The sequence below is a fragment of the Elephas maximus genome, chromosome 3 (genome assembly GCF_024166365.1).
Source record: "Elephas maximus indicus isolate mEleMax1 chromosome 3, mEleMax1 primary haplotype, whole genome shotgun sequence".
Taxonomy (NCBI): domain Eukaryota; kingdom Metazoa; phylum Chordata; class Mammalia; order Proboscidea; family Elephantidae; genus Elephas; species Elephas maximus.
Window position 1 is genome coordinate 154,135,501 of NC_064821.1, and position 12,806 is coordinate 154,148,306.

Sequence of the window (12,806 nt, forward strand, 5' to 3'; positions counted from 1 at the left end):
TTTTTTTTTTCTTTCTTTAATGCAACCTAATGTTTGTGAGATATATCCACATTGCTGCTTGCATGTGTGTGTATTATTTTGGTGTTATTGGTAAATGTAATTTCTATGTGTGAATAAAAGACAGTTGATGAACAATTGGGTCATTTCTAGTTTTGGCTACTGTGACTAAGGCTAGCATGAAAATTCTTGTACAAGTCTTTTTGTGGGTATGTGCATTCATTTCTTTTGGGTATGTACCTATTAGTGCAATCGCTGGGTTTTGAAGTTTTCCAGAAGGGTTGTGCTATTTTACTGCCTCAACGTGAACAAGAGATAACACTGATCCTCATTCTTGTCAGCACTTGGTGTTTTTGTTACTGCAAATCACGGATTTGAACCACCTGCTGCAAAGCCAATACTGAGACAGGAGGAGGTAAGTAGCAAAAGGGCTTTATTGAACACCGGTGTATGGGAGACAGAGAGGGTTAAATCTCTCTCAAATTCTGTCTAAACCTACAGGACTAATTGGAGGATTTTTACAAGGGGAAGGTCAGGGTTTAGAGGTTTTCAGGAATGTTGGTTTTTCTTTGAGGTAGACACGATGATAAAGTGATCTATTACTGAAGTCCTGCAGGTCTCTTCATGCCATCCTGGAGTCCTGCAAGTCTCTTTATGCTGTCCTGGTTTCTATCAGAAGATGAATCTAAGCTTTGTTCAGCTACCTTGGTTTTGTGTATTTTTTTCCTTGGGAGAGAAACATAGTTTAACCAGCAACTAAAAACTGATTGCCTTATTTTTCTTTAAAGGAACAATCATGAGACAGATTTCAGAAGAAGTAATTATGTTTCAAAAACTAGAAATTAATCACAGTTTATACAGCCATTCTAAAACACTAGAAAAATATATTTTCTCTATTCCAATACTAAAACACCAAAGGAAATATATTTTCTCTACTTCATTTTCTGTGTTTTACATTTTACCCATTCTGACGGGTGTATGAAGGTGCACCAGGGTGTCTTGGATTGAAATTGTGTCCCCCCAAAAATATGTGTATCAACTTGATCAGGCCATGATTCCCAGTATTGTGTGGTTGTCCTCCATTTTGTGATTGTAATTTTATGTTGAGAGGATTAGGGTGGGATTGTAACACCACCCTTACTCAGGTCACCTCCCTGATCCAAGGTAAAGGGAGTTTCCCTGGGGTGTGGCCTGCACCACCTTTTATCTCTCAAGGCATAAAAGGAAAGGGAAGCAAGCAGAGATTTGGGGACCTCATAGCACCAGGAAAGCAGCACTGGGAGCAGAGCGTGCCCTTTGGTTGGGGGGGTCCCTTCGCCTGAGAAGCTCCTCGACAAGGGGAAGATTGAGGTCATGGACCTTCCTCCAGAGCCAACAGAGAGAGAGAAAGTCTTCCGCTGGAGCCGATACCCTGAACTTGGACTTACAACCTACTAGACTGTGAGATAATAAATTTCTCTTTGTTAAAGCCATCTACTTGTTGTATTTCTTTTTTGGCAGCACTAGATGATTAAGACACATGGTGACCTAAATTTTTGTTTCCACTATGAGTAATAATGTTGAAGGTTTTTTCTTATGCCTTTTGGGTATTAAAAAATCCTCTTTTGTGAAGAGATCCTCTTCAATATTTTAATTGGCTTAACTTTTTTTTTTAAATAAACATTTTATCTTAGGATACATTTATATGTACAGAAAAGTTGAGACAATAGCACTGAAATTTCACATACATTTCACAACCAGTTTCCCCTATTACTAATATCTTAGATGGTATATTTGACACAATTAATGAACCAATATGGATACATTATTATTAACAGAAGTACATATTTTATTCAGGTATGATTAGCTTTTGCTTAATATCCTTTTTCTGTTCCAGGATACGTCATTATATTTAGTTGTCATGTCTCCTTAAGCTCCTCTTAACTGTGACAATTCCTCAAACTTCCCTTGTGTGTGACGGCTTGACAATTCTGAGGAGTACTGGTCAGGTGTTTTGAAGAATGTCCCTCAAATGGGATTTGTCTGATGTTTTTCTCATGATTAGACTGGGGATATGCATTTTGGGAGGTAAAGTGCTATTCCATTACATGATATCAACATGATTTAGCACAGTTGATGTTAATCTTGGTCACCTGGTTGAGGTAGTGTTCCTCAGTTCTTTGTTGTAAAGTTGCTCCTTTCCCCTCCTTTGCAGACTGTTTCTTTGGAAGGAAGTCACTATGAGTAGCCACATTTAAGCTGTGGGTTTTATGCCACACCTCCCTGAGCCCAGAGTACCAAAATTATTTGGGATTCTTCTGCAAGAGACATTAGTCTATTCTTATGACAATGGAGGGCATTTATATTTATTTATTCAATCATTTGTTTATATCAATATGAACTAGTGTATCTATATTTTATACTTTGGGTTCATCTAATACTACTGTGTTTATACTGTTGCTAAAATTATTTTAGTTTGGCCATTGGGAGCTCTTTCAATTGCCTCCTGTATCCCTTTGACCTATCCCCATCATTTTGGTTTTTTTAAAGGAGTACCTGGTTGGAGCAAAGAGCTAAGTGTTCAGCCAGGGAGTTTGAACCCAGCCAGAGGTGCCTCAGAAGACAGGTGATCTGATTCTCAAGGGTCACAGCCTTGAAAACTCTATGGAACAGTTCTACTCTGTACACATGCGGTCGCCATGAGTCATAATCAACTCCACAGCAACTAATAAATGCCTCTCTTAGAGTCAATATTTAGATTTACTCCCGTGAAAAGTCTAATTTGTATTTCTACCTGCAAACATAAGCTGACAATGTTAATAAATGCATTTACAGTATGTGGTGTGTAGATCCAGGCAGATTCTCACTGCTTCTGCCCACCCTTCTCTTCTGCTTTTTCTCTGTATGTTCCTATTTCTGTTTAGATCAGGGCCACTGCAGCTGCCAGGGCTTTGCTCAGCTTCACTCCTACTTGGATGCCCCACTGCTCTCTGGCATCAAATGACGCTGCTGAGGGCAGCTGAGTACACGAAGCTGGTGTCCTTGAAGATCATAGGCTCTTGATTCATCCAGGCTCTGGCCTAAGGGTCCTACCGACTGCTTCCTGCCAACTCTGTTCGGATTATTACCCACAGTCCTCACCCTTCCTGGGACCCTGAGGCCATGGTCGCTAACATCTTTACCACCACTGGGTATCTGTACCACCTCAGAGCTACTCTCTTTCCTGCAGGTTCAGTTGCTTGATTCCCCACTGTGTGGTGAGCACAGTGCCCAGTCCAAGGCCCAGCATGCATATCACAGATCAACAGTGACGTTATGATTCTTTGCCTGGGCTCCTCCCATCTGCCCGGAGGATAGGCAAATGTGATAAGCATATTATTTCTAAACTTTTCATACTACTGTAACACAGCAGAACTTACTTCCCAGCTTATAAAACAAGCTGCCGGGGTGCTTATTGCACTTCAGGCCAAGCACTAATTCCTTCAGGATCACACCCTGGTCCCCTAGGCTACCAAACGACTGTGTAGGCTAACTCTTGAATATCTTTTATTCCAATATCACTGCCCGGTTCTCCAAAACTTCCTCATTGACAGCAGGATTGCTCTGGCTGCTGGATCTTGGCTTAGACCAGATTTGCCTGTGAAATATAGAGTCCAACAGAAGTAGAAAAAGGGTTACTGTTCTGGTCTGGTATGCACAATAAAAACTTGAGCAGTTGCACCCAGGTGCAATAAATGAACTGTGGTAGAAAAAAATAGGAACCACACATTGACCAGGAATCAAAATTGGATACACCTGTACTACCATTGAAGCACCAGTGTTCCAAATTCAAGTTGCCTGCATAGATCATAACACTCCCAATAACCTTGTTTTTCCCTGAATTGACATCTTTGAGTGACTAAAGAGGAGAGGTTAAGGGAAGAAACCTTGGAGTGAGTTTTCACTTACTTGCTGTTTTGTAGGTCTCTGTAACATATAACAGTTTAAAAACAGGACTTTTTTTTTTTTTTTTTACTGTGCTTTAAGTGAAAGTTTACAGTTCAAGTCAGTTTCCCGTACAAAAACTTATATACACATGGTTATATGACCCTAGTTGTTCTCCCTACAATGTGACAACACACTCCTTCACTCCACCCTGTATTTACTATGTCCATTCAAACAGCTCCTAAAAACAGGACCTTTCAATCTTTGGTCTTTTCCAGGGACTCAGAAGAGGCATCAGAGAACTGAAGCTCAAGAATCACTGAGAGCTCCTGGAGTACCTCAGATGCATCCCCAAACACCCAGCCTCCTGAACCATCACTGGGTACTGAATACCTGTCTGGGAAAGAGCTGGAACCCATCTCAAGCATGGAAGGAAAGCTATGGGAGGCAGCAAACAATTAGAGGGCAAAGAGGTTGCATCAGCCAGTGGAATAAATGACATTCCCTTAGGTTCATGCAGATTTAGGACCAGAGACAAGAGACTCAATGATTTCTGACTTTTTTGTACTAAGGTTTGTTATGGATTGAATCGGGTCTCCCAAAGATGTGTGGTGTAAAGCCTAACCCCTATACTTGTGTTCATAATTCCAATTGGGAATAGGGTTTCCTTTGTTATGTTAATGAGGCAGAGTCAGTATAGGTTGCATCTTAAACCAATCAATTTTGAGATATAAAAAGAGCAGATTAGACCTAGAAGCAAGGAAGCACAAAGGGAGAAAGACTGATGCCATTCGGAGATTACCAAGAAACCAAGGAAGAGAAGCTGAAAGAGACAAGAGTTTTTTCCCAGAGATGACAGAGAGTCTTCTCCCAGAGCCGGTGGCCTAAATTGGGACTTTTATCCTCTTTGTGCTTAGGGTCGCTATGAGTTGGAACCGACTCGACAGCACCTAACAACATCTTCTTTAACTATAAGAAAATAATTTCCTGTCTGTGAACGCCTTCTCCTTATGGTATTCCTGATATAGGAGCACTAAGAAACTAAGACAAGGTGTACTGCCCAGCTGGAGCCCTGGTGACGCACTGGTTAAGAGCTTGGCTGCTAACCAATTCCGCAATAGGATTCCACCACCTGCTCCTTGGAAACCCTACAGGGCAGCTCTACTCTGTCCTAAAGGGTTTCTCAGGTATGCGTTGGAATCTATTCACGGGCAACAGGCATTATCCTGTTGGAAAGAGTCAATTTCCGAATTAGTCTCTTTCAAGTCAAATCATTTTATTTGAATGCAATAACTTTACGTCAGACTGTTGCCTAAAACCCTGTGTTCTTGGTATCCTTTATATGTGTTAGTTGTTTCTTCCAAAGAGAACGCTGTTAGAACCCATTTGAGAACTGCTTTTGCCAAGTCCTGCCAGCTGCATTTTCTAAATAGCCGTAACACCGTAAGTAGGGAAAATGTCCCCGCTGAAGCATTGGTGGTTCAGTGGCAGAATTCTCGCCTCCCACGTGGGAGACCGGGGTTCCATTTCCAGCAAATGTAAAGGTTCCTCCCCCTTCATGTGCCCAAAATCGTTCCACTTCCTGCTCCGTTAGATTACCCATTGCAGGGGCAACACAGGTCATTTTGCTGTCCCTCTGAGGAGTGGGAAAAGGACAATGAGAACTGTACACCTGGAGTTATTTCTGGAGCAGAAGACATTAAGGAGTCAATCCGAACTGGCACTTTGGGTCCATCTGAACTGGGACATGTGGTGATCCTGTACGGGTTAGTACTGGGCATGCAGAGCAGCAACCACATGGGAGACCTGGTCTTTGAAATGACCAGTGAGGTGCGTGGGTCGCTGCAGTTTCATGTACTTGAAATCCAAACCAGTGTTACTTTTACATTTTGTCTTTGTGAATCCCTGGGCATAGGGTTTCCTGGGTTATACAATCTTTATTGAAGGAGCTCTGGTGGTGCAGTAGTTAAGTGCTTGGCTGCTAACCGAAAGGTCAGCAGTTGGAACCCTCCAGCCTCTCTGTGGAAGTAATATGTGGCCTTGGGAACCCTGTGGGGTCAGTTCTACCCTGTTCTATAAGGGTTCTATGAGTCGGAAGGAATTCCTTGGGAACACGTTTAGTTTTCCTTTAATCTTTAAGGGAGCAGATTGCCAGATCTTTCTCCTGTGGAGCCTCTGGTTAGGTTCAAACTGCCTGCTGAGCAGTTAAGCAGCCAAGCACTTACCTGTTGCACCACCAGGCTCCTTTGCAGTCTCTCAAAAGGTTTACAATTCTTTATATTTCCTCCAAGTAATGTTTCCCTCTTGATCCTATAATTCCTCCAGGGCTGAAAAAAAATTTTTTTTTTCTAATCAGCATCCCAGACTAGTTCAACATCCTGAATTATTTGCATTTCCCAAACGGCAATGAATATCACAGAAAAAAACAAAAAGAACCTGTTGCTCTGGAGATGATTCCGACTCATAATGGCCCTATAGGACACAGTAGAAATGCCCCATAGAGTTTCCAAGGAGCACCTGGTAGATTGAATCTGCCAACCTTTTGGTTAGCAGGCATAGCTCTTAACCACTATGCCACCATAGTCATTTGACATAATGCTCTGTTTTAAATTTTTTCCAGACACTTCCTACAGGGTATCGCCACCCTTCTGCACATCTCCTGTGATTGCTCTCTAGACCAACTGGATGCCTGTAATGCTGGGGTTCCCTTCCCTCCTCTATGGTGTTGGAACTCCTGTTTCTTAGATTCCATGTCCTCCTCTTGCTTTTCACTCTCATTTCACTAGAAGCAAATGTCTCTAATACACCCTCACATGTGTTTGATAGTTCGGTTGCATATAAAAATTCTGGCTTCAAAGTAATTTTCCTTGATTTATCTTCTAGCATTAATAATGTTATTAAAAACTTTAAGGACATTCTGACACCTTAGTTTTGTGTGGAGTCTTCCCCCCTCCCCCGAGATCTTAGGGTCTTCATTCTTGATGTTCAGACATTCCAGAATACTGCCCTTCAATTGTCCTTCTTGGGCTGGGTACTCTACTGAGCTTTTCAGTAAGGGACTGTAAGTCTGTATGTTCCAGGATATTTTCTTATAATGACTATTGGATAACTACCTCTACTTTGTTTTCTTAGCAGACAAGAGAAATAGTTTCCATTGCATAGTGGTGTATTACTCCTTCTTCACAGGAAATCATTTTGTGTGTGTGTGAGTGACTCATTTATTGTCTATGGAAATTATTAGTGTGTATCAAATTACAAAGCATATACACAGGGTTACACCTAAAACTCTGAGTAGATACCATAAGGAGATCATATTAGAGAAGATGGTTATGAGAGAGGTGAGGGAGGGAGGGAGGTGGGAGGGGGTATTCACTAATTAGATAGTAGATAAGAACTACTGTAGGTGAGGGGAAAGACAACACACAATACAGGCGAAGTCAGCACAACTGGGCTAAACGAAAAGCAAGGAAGTTTCCTGAACGAACTGAATGCTTCGAAGGCTAGCATAGCTGGGGGGGGGGGGGGTGGTTTGGAGACCATGGTTTCAGGGGACATCTAAGTCAATTGGCATAATAAAATCTATTAAGAAAACATTCTGCATCCCACCTTGGAAAGAGGCCTCTGGGGTCTTAAATGCTAGCAAGCGGCCATCTAAGATGCATCAATTTGTCTCAACCCACCCGGATCAAAGGAGAAAGAACACCAAGGACACAAGGCAATTATGAGCCCAAGAGACAGAAAGGGCCACATAAGCCAGAAACTACACCAGCCTGAGACCAGAAGAGCTAGATGGTGCCTGGCTATAACCGATGACTGCCCTTACAGGGACCACAACAGAGAACCCCTGAGGGAGCAGGAGAGCAGTGGGATGCAGACCCCAAATTCTCGTAAAAAGACCTGACTTAATGGTCTGACTGAGACTAGAAGGACCCCAATGGTCATGGCCTCCAGACCTTCTGTTGGCCCAGGACAGGAACCATTCCCAAAGCCAACTCTTCAGACATGGATTGGACTGGACAATGGGTTGGAGAGGAATGCAGGTGAAGAGTGAGCTTCTTGGACCAGGCGGGCACTTGAGACTATGTTGGCATCTCCTCCCTGGAGCGGAGATGAGAGGGTAGAGGGAGTTAGAAGCTTGCAAAATGGACACCAAAAGAGAGAGTAGAGGGAGGGAGCAGACTGTCTAATTAGGGGAAGAGCAATTGGGAGTATCTATTTTTCTTTTTAAACAAGGTGTATGTAAGTGTTTGTGTGAGAGACTGACTTGATTTGTAAACTTTCACTTAAAGCAAAATAAAAGTTAAAAAAAAAAAGTTAAACAGAGACCTACCATATGACTCAGCTATTCCACTCCTAGGTATATACTCAAGAGCCTTAAAAGTTGTGATGCGCAAACAGACACACGTATACCAATGTTCATTGCAGCACTCTTCACAACAGTCAGAAGGTGGGAAGAACCTACATGTGTATCATCTGATGAATGAATAAACAAAATGTGGTATATACATACAGTGAAATACTACTCAGCCAAAAGAGAAAGGACGTCCTCATACGTGCTACAACATAAGTCAAACCTGAAAACATTATGCTGAGTGGAATAAGCCAATTACAAAAGGACAATTATTGTATGATCACACTTACACGAAATAACAAAACTAGGCAAATGGATAGAGACTGAGGTTTATTAGTAGTTACCAGAGGTGGGACAGAGGGGGCAAAGGGGAGTCATTATTTAGGAAGCAGTGAGTTTCTCTTCATGATGATGACAGACTTGGCAAGGATTATGGGTGATGGTTGCACATGTGAGTAACCTAATTCAGAGCAGTAAATTGTACTCCTGAAAAATGTTGAAATGGCAAATGTTGTGCTTCCTATATTTTTAAAACAATAAAGGAAAGATGTTGCCACATCAGATGACACCAGCCCTAGGGACTCCACTAAACAAACCAAATAAGGGAATCTATTGGCTGTCAGAAAAAATTGGTCAAGACTTGGATATGGGCAAAAGAGATCTCTGGGTCTCCTTCCTGTGGAGTGTTGGGCATTGTTAATGCAGAGGTCAGCAAACTTTCTTCTGTAATGGACCAGATAGTAAATATTTTAGGCTTTGTGGGCCAAGAGGCAAAATCAAGGATACTACAGAGGTACTCACAGAACAAGGAAGCAAATTTGCACGAAATTTTTATTGACAGAATTCAAAATAAAGGATAATAATTGAGTACAACCCCTCGGGTGACATCCTTTGCATGAAGACCCTGGAATTGCCCTGCTTGCCCTGGCTCCCGGGTGTGGCCCTCCCTGCACTCCTCACAGAACCTTTCCTCCCTGCTTCCATCAAAAGAGGAGTCAGCAAGCGAAGAGCCTAGAGGCTCTGTCCACCAGTGGGTGCCAGAAAGACCCATCAGGCCCACAAATCTTGGAGAGAGTTGGCTAGTCCGGGCCACTGCAACTCAGGCCTACCTAGAGATGTGCCTTTGCTCCTCTGCATCAGGTGCAGAGGGCGCTGCACAGCCTGGCAGCACACAAGGTCGCCAGAGGTGGGAGGGGAAGCGCCCTGGATGAGAAGGAAGAGAAAGCCCAGCATCTAGACCCCTTACCTCCTAACTCAAAAAGGACTTGGATGCAGAACAGGAGACAGCCTAGATCGAAAGGGCTTTCCAGCAGGGCTCCTCAGTGGGGGAAGTGGGAAACTTGAGCTGAACTTCAGATCTTCCCCCTAAAATTTGCTGCACCTGAATTCCCCAATTAGTTGAGGCCGACTCCATTATGCTCCCATCCACCAAAATAACCAAACCAAACGATTGTTGTGGAGTCAATTTCAACCCATGGTGATAGTTCTGTTTGACACAGGTCTTTCTGTCTCATTACACATGTAATTAGTCAGGAATTCTTGTTTTCCTCCACAGTAAGGTTCACACTTTCATCTACCCAATCCCGTTTTTCCTGGTCTCTGAACTAGGGCAAAGGATTCTCCTGGTAAATGTGCAGGGATCTCCCCAACCCAGGAACCAGTGTCCATTCAGAGACCTTAGGTTTTGAGACCCTTAAGTGCAGGATCATGGGGTTGAGCTAGAGTTGCACTTCAGTTTTTGTTTTGTTTTATTGGCTCAGTTCTCAAAATGTACCTCTTCTGGGCCTATTCTCCAGGGCAAAGGAGAGGACTGGGTCCACGAGGTAAGGCTGCTTTTGCTCCTTCAGATTTTCAGGAGAGTTCTTCAATCAGCGGGAATCCAATTTCCTGTTTCTGTAGAAAAAAAGTTTGTAAGTTTTTTCCAGCATTAGTCAGTGTCAGGTCTACAAGCGATACCTAAGAGTATTATTCTCTGGCTGAAAGGCACTTTCCTAGAAATGGTATGATTACAATCCTCCCTGGAATCATGACCCACTTATGAACACCCCTTCTGTTTACTATCATCTTCCCCTATTTCCATTTATTACCTGTTTTGATTCAAACTTTCTCCACATGGTTATGCTATTTGGCTCAGATTTACTTTTTAAATCCTAGAGGTAGCAGCCTTTCTAACACTTCTTGGACTCATCACTGGAAAATCTGAATCTGACAGGCAAAGACTCATATATTCCAGCCCTGCAAACTCTCTACCCGGAGCCAAGGAGGAAGCAAAGCCACTGCTGGTCCCTAAAGCATCTAGAAATGAGGGCCTGCCCTCATAGTGCTGGAGTGATATGTTCAGCATGGAAGGGGACTAGATAAATAGTTTAGCCCTTTGAGTGGCTTTAAGGCAAACTATTTGTACATAAGTAATTGTGGTTTTTTTTTCCCCCTCCTATCTTATTTCCTAGTTCTTGACCGGATTCTAGTCTGAGGGTAATGGCAATACAATCACTGCCTTCGAAAAGGTCACACTCTAGTGATTGAGGTGTAAGTTGAAGAATGTGGCCTTTGCTCCCCAAACCATATATTATACAAAAGTCCACACGGTTCTCTAATTCATGTGCTCTGGAATTACCAGAGTATATTTGGGAGAAAATTCCTGGGCTCCACTTCCAGTGATTTCATAGCCATGAGGTCTTAGAGTCTGCCTTTTTTTTTTTTTTTTAACATAGTTTATTTTGTTTTTTGTTGATGGTGGTGAGAATATACACAGGAAAACATATACCAGCTCCACAGTTTCTACATGTACAATTTAGTGACATGGGTTACATTCTTTGAGGTGTGCAACCCTCCTTTCTGAGTTGATCCTTCCCCATTAACATGAACTCACTGCCTCCCAAGTTTCCTATCTATTCTTTGAAGTCGATTCCATAGAAATAGATCTTAAAAGAGCATGCATGATGCTCAAGGCAGACATCCTTTACTGGTTGAGCTAAACTATTTTTTTGGTTTTAAGATGACTTCAGGGAATATTTTTATGGAAGTTTGCAAGATTATCTGAAGGCAATAATTTCAGGGGTTCATCCAGCCTCTGTGGTTCCAGAAAATCTGATTCCATGAGAATTTTAAATTCTGTTCGGTATTTCTCCCTTTTGATAAGGATTCTTTTATATAACCTTTGATCAAAATGTACAATATAGCTAGGCACAATCCTTTTCTTCTGGTCGCAATGCAAAGGAGGCAGTATGTTCATGGAGGCAATTAGCCACACATTCTATTTTGTCCTCTTATTCCTGGCTCTCCTTCTTCTTTTTTGCTGCAGGCAAATGAAGACCAATCCTTGTGCCTGGAATCTTTACTTTGTACCAAGCTATCTGGGTTATTCTGATGCATGTAGGCAGGAGATGAGTCTGAAAAACAGTGCTTTAGGGAACTGATTCATGTGTGACTAAATATAACAGTTTTTTAAAAATTAAATTGAGAAGATTTTATTGAAAATTTCATGATAGACACTCGATAATACTATCTGAGGAAAATTAACCATGTTTTTGCCTGTTGGAAGTAAAATAAAGCTAAAACAAGTAGAAAAAAAAAAAACACGCTGACATCGAGTCAATTCTGACTCTAAACGACCCTATAGGACAGAGTGAAACTGCCCCATAGGGTTTCCAAGGAGCGGCTGGTAGACTTGAACCGCCAACCTCTGGTTTAGCAGCGGAGCTCTTAACCACTGTGTCATCAGGGCTCCAAAATAAAGCTACCACTCCTTAAGTTTTTCCTAGATACAGTCATAGAAAAACCAAAAAATTGGAAGAATAAAAACAAAATCCATCAAATACTCAGAAATAGGCCTGTCAGCCTACTCACACGTTAGTTATAGACGGACCCGCCTTTAATTCTATTACCCTCAGTTATTCCAACATTGACATGAATGAGATTTCAGTTGTCACATATGAATAAAAACATTGGCTGAAACTGCAAAGTGAGCAGGTCCAGCTCCTCTCTTCCGACCGCGCGGTTCTTAAACTTTTCCTGGTTTCTCTCTTTCTTTTATTCTTTCCTCCCTGCTTGTTCTCCTGCTTCCTTCTCCGGCTCTTCTTCCCCACACACTACTGCAGGCCACCAGGATATCAGAATACACTCCCAGAGCCTGAGAGGATGAGGGGCTATTTTTCATGAGTGGAAGTGCAGTTTTCTCTAGTCAAGGCTTTTTATTTTGAGCTTCCCCTACCCCATTCTTATTTTATTATACCACTTCCCTCCCCAATCTTAGATTCTATGAACTCATTGCTTCTTTTTTTAGTTCAATGTGTTATTATCCATTGCCATTATTGTTTTTGATGCTCAAACTGTCTCAGTTGGGACCACTTTGGATATCTGAAGCTGGTTCCTGTGATCTTTTGACGCGCTTCCACGAATCAAGGGGCACATTCTTCCTTTCTGGCACCAGGAGTTCCAAGCTCAACTTGTGATTTCCATTTCCCAAATCAGCCATTTCTCCAAGGAATCTGGTTCTTCTGATGAAGAATGGCATTCACAACAAAGATGTAGCCACTAGGTAGCATTGCTTCTC